This window comes from Varanus komodoensis, unplaced genomic scaffold (assembly GCF_004798865.1).
Source record: "Varanus komodoensis strain SLA01 unplaced genomic scaffold, ASM479886v1 scaffold2, whole genome shotgun sequence".
Classification (NCBI taxonomy): domain Eukaryota; kingdom Metazoa; phylum Chordata; class Lepidosauria; order Squamata; family Varanidae; genus Varanus; species Varanus komodoensis.
This window is the reverse complement of record NW_025335568.1, coordinates 51,386,748-51,391,552: the sequence shown is the minus strand read 5'-3', so window position 1 is coordinate 51,391,552 and position 4,805 is coordinate 51,386,748.

Sequence of the window (4,805 nt, the reverse complement as noted above, 5' to 3'; positions counted from 1 at the left end):
AAAAAAAAAAAAAAAAAAAAAAACACCTATAAGAAGCCATGGTTTGTCAGAGTGACTTGCTGCCCCAAAACAAGTCCCCCTGATTGGCATGATGCAAGAACCCAATGAACCCAGTTACCATTGCATGTTGCCATCTTGCACAAACCAAGTCAATCTGATGTTTTTGATAGTATTCATTATACTTTCTGAATACAGATGAACCTATGTTCAGGATGCATTTAGCATGCAGAATGGTAGTTACATCAAATGATTACATAATGCAACATTATATTCTAACACAGCATAGCATTTAAACTAAAATGGTATATTTCTTAACCATTGTAGTATTTTAATATACAGTTCATTTAAACTTAACAGCACATTATCACCTCTGAAGATTTAAATTATAGGATAAATGAAGCTGTTCCTGCTTCAGTGTCCAGAACCAGAACAACATAAAAAGGCTGCAACTATATAAGGTTAGGCATGTCAATATCCACTCAAATTAACTGGAAGTAAATAAGTGAAAAGTTTATTTATTTACAAGAGTGATAAACTTCACTTCAGATGCTTTGGATTGCAACTCCAAGGATTCTTGGTCCTTGGCCATACTGTCTGGGGCTGATGGTAGTTGAAAAACAAAATATCTGGAGGGCACAAGGTTGGGGAAGCTTGCTTTAACCATGACACACACTAAACACATGCCCCCACTTGGATTCTTGGTTCACAGACACTAGCCCTGTCCAATCTTACACATATGCTGCAGTTTCAAAGTTATTTCAGAGGTTTTACTTCTAACCCTTTGGCTCATTCTTTCTTCAACACTGTCTTTCCATCAACAGCAGTTTCCTTCCTGCATTTCAACTTCCCATCTAGTCTTTACCACCTTCTTCAGCGCTAAGTCCAGATTAGTCCTCCTATTGTTACAAAAAGTTCAGCCATTCTGTAATGATGCCTGCTTGTTAGAACTTACAAGAAGACCAAACAGACCATTTCTGTGACCCAGCCAGCGACTATGGCCAGTTCAAACTACTTGCTAATCTGTAATCCATAAAGACCATGCCCAAACCTTTGCTTTCTGTCAGCTCCACGTCTGGGCATGAGCCAGCTGCTGACCTCTTTTGCACGCAAAATAAATGGTTTAAGTCTCTACAGTGTGTTGCTTTTCCTGATAAATGAGACCAAGGCCATTTTTGCAACACTGTCATTCAAACTTCATTACCCTACAGTCTTTGCCTCTGCATGCAGGTTCTCCTGATATTAAACAAAGGACAGAAAGAGTATCACTTTTGAAAGTGTTTAATCTTAAATACATTCATATTACTGTTTCCATATTACTTTGCAATTCTTACTTTTAAAATCTTCTTTAAAAATTCACATATCAGTATTTTAAAATATATTTTATCTTAAATGGATTTCTAAGCTTATTTTCTCCCAATACTATGCTCATACGTTGGTAAGTTTTTTGATCCAAGAACTATGTTGCAATATTTGGACATATACAAATCCCCATCAGTATCCAAATTCCAATCTGCAGTAGTGTGAGAAGTACAGATCAAACTGGTTTGTTTTGGGATTCACAAAGTCTGAATCCCTTAAGCATCCCTGCTTTGGGCACTGTGAATTCTGACAGCTTTCCCTTCTGTTATGCTGCTACAAACACTCTGTCAGCTTTGTTCCCTAAGCAGCTGGTATGTTCATGAGTATTTTGTGCCAAAAATGAGCACAGGTAGTAATTTTTAGATGCTTCATCATTGTAAGTAATGCAGTATAAAAGTCTGCATAAAATCAAGCAATGCATTAAAAACATGAATGATTGCAAGCCCAATTTATAAAACAATAACTTAAAACTGTTGAGAGAAAAGGGGGGAGGTGGTGGCTTCCCACACAGTTTGGTTCTACATTACAAGGATGAATAGGCATTTGTAGATAGAAGCATCACTTGGGAGCATCAGTGACATTAGTCACAGCTACTATAATCCTCATCTTAGAAAAAATACAATATGCTGTAAAAATTACAATCATCTACCTAGCACAGATGCCAGGAGCAGTAATTATTTATAGCTCTAGAAGGTACCAGTACTACTGTAAAACATTTCAAAGGGCATTAGTAGGCAGATTACAGTATGATAAGAGGTGGTTTTGAGAAAGGGGTTAAAAGTGTGATGGAAAGCAGGTTTGATGAGTATATGGGAGAGAGTTCTAGGTAAAAGGAATTGGGTAGTAGAGAAAAAAAGAGAAGGTACCAATCTCAGCTGAAAAGGAGAATATATTTACAGTAAATAAATAAGGACAGGCACAAATGGAATAAGCTTCTTAGGAAGAGAACCATTCTGATACGTACTCTATAGCAGCAGCAAATTAGGCAATTTTAGAATAGATTATGTAGATTATTTTATGTCATTGCCTCAGTTCAAGCAACTAGATGCCCCCATACAAGAGAAAATCTCATCTTTGCTGGATATTCTCTAAAAAAGATTCCGTTCAGCTAACAACACAGACAGGATGCAAGAAAGGAAACCAAACTGTGAGTGTACTATTAGGTATTTTAATCCCAGCACCACTTCACTTGGCTGCCTGACAAGTCAGAAATGGTTCTGGAGACCTTTTCTTGTATTCATTTCTCTAGTGCCACCACAGTTATCTTTAGCAGCCAGGCTATTTCCTAATAAAAGCCATCTAGGTTATCATTTTAAGCAAATGCCTATATGCTATGGAGTATGGGGGGAGGGTTGGGTACCAAAAAAGAAAAGAAAAGAAATTATCCTCTGGAGGCCCGGCTGCTTGTAGCACAGTGAGTTTTTTCTGGAGACTCTTTCGATGCATTTGCCTATTTCCTGATGGCTGATTGACACAAACATGTGGTGGTGAAATTTTGTTCAGCAGTTTTTGACCAAAAACAACATGACCCTTGTGCCCCTCCCTCCCTTTTCACCTGATTGCACTCTGTGTGACTTTTGTTTCCCCAGATGAAAAAAGTCCTCAAAGGGAAATGTTTTGCTGATGTGGAAGAGGTGAAACAAAAAACAGCAGAAGCATTAAAAGCCATCATGACAAGATCGAAACCTGTTTAAGCAGTGGAAGAAAATGACAGGATAGGTGTACTTTGAAGGTGGCTGAAGTTTGAACATGTAAAAATAAATACACAATTATAAATTAAGCAGCATTTTAAATGTTAATATTATTGAATTTTATTTGGCCAGGGCGGCTTATTTTATTCTATTGTATATATTTTAATTGTTATTGTTTTAATTTATTGTGTATTTTATTAGATGTTGTAAGCTGCCCCGAGGCTTTGGCAAGGGGCGGCATAGAAATGTTTTAATAAATAAATAAATAAATAAATAAATTAAATACATTCCTGTTTTTTTGGGTTCCCCACCTCATATATTGGATAGAATACCCAGTCAGATCAAGTTTTCAAATTGTTTTCTCCAGGAACTGCTTGCTTTGGTTGAGCATCTTACCTGCTACCTATCATGTATGTTTTCTCTCATCATGATAGACAGACAGATGAGAGACAGATAAGTAAAATAAAACTGTTATGAAGAGGCCTAGTGCTAAGTCTCAAGAATCCTTGGGATATGGTTGTAAGATCTCCTCAAAGTCCAGCATTTGCTGACAAAGGGATTGAGACACAGACTTGAGTTGCATCTCTCAAGTTCTTAAAATGAAGTAGTTCATTGGAAGGTATGGAGGTAGAAGAACAAAGAGTAAGCTTCCTCTACTCTGCCTCACCCAGGAGTGACTCCAAAAACACTAGTTTGGAGATCCACAGAACTGGTATGGGTCATTATTAGGTGAGCAAGAATGCTTCTGAGCACATTGTTGTTGTCGTGTTCGACCCATCACGACTCCATGGGCAACATTCCTCTGAGCACATTACATATATATATAAACCATGAGTAAAAGTTGGGGGAGCAAATGAGGTCATAGGAAATATTTGGGAAGAGCATCTACAAAGCCCTATGTGTTATTACATCTGGATGCAGATCTCTTCCAAGGAGACCAGGATTGCATACACGAGCATTATCCTATTTTATTCTTAAACTATCAGGTACAGCTTTAAGAGAATTATTAGCCTAAAGCAGCCAGCAAATTCAGGGCTCTGTGGGGATACAGATGCCTTTCTCCAGTCCAAGTCCAGCACACTATTCTTTAGTTATTTCTATAGTCAAAGCTTTCTATCCAGATGCCAAACAGGTTCTCAGCAGGTGTAACTCCCACTTTTCAGACAGAAGTGCATGAGTAAATACTGGAGAGTGGAGACTAACAAAATTTTGAAATATTCTCAGCAGAGCTACCTGAAGAAATACAATTTTGTAAATACTTTAGAGATTTCACCTAAAAAGATTTGTATAGTCTTCAGTGCTGCTTCTCTTGAGAATACTCCCAGATATTGCTGCCTCTGAAAGCAGTCAACTGTACCATAGAGACTTGAATGGAAACCCAGCAGATTCTAAGATGTATATATCTATTACTCTCTACAGGCCAGGCCCTTCTTTCCCTCTGAATCTCCTGCACTCAGAAGCTGCCAAGTGCAGTAGCTGGGCCTAATGTTCTGAATGTACTCTTTAGCATGGCTGCTTTAATCCAGTGCCAGCACAAATTCTCACATCTATTAAAGCAATCAAAAAAGAAGGGACTCCTTTAAATGTTACTAGCCAGTCTAGTATAACATTTCAAGGAACAGAATTCCTGTGCAGAGACCAAGGAGTGAATGCAAAAATATATACTTTCCCTTCTGGAAATTTAACAGCTAGAAGAGATTTCTCTATCACCAGTATCATTTGACCGTCACAGAGTCTTTAGAAAGCAGAACAGAG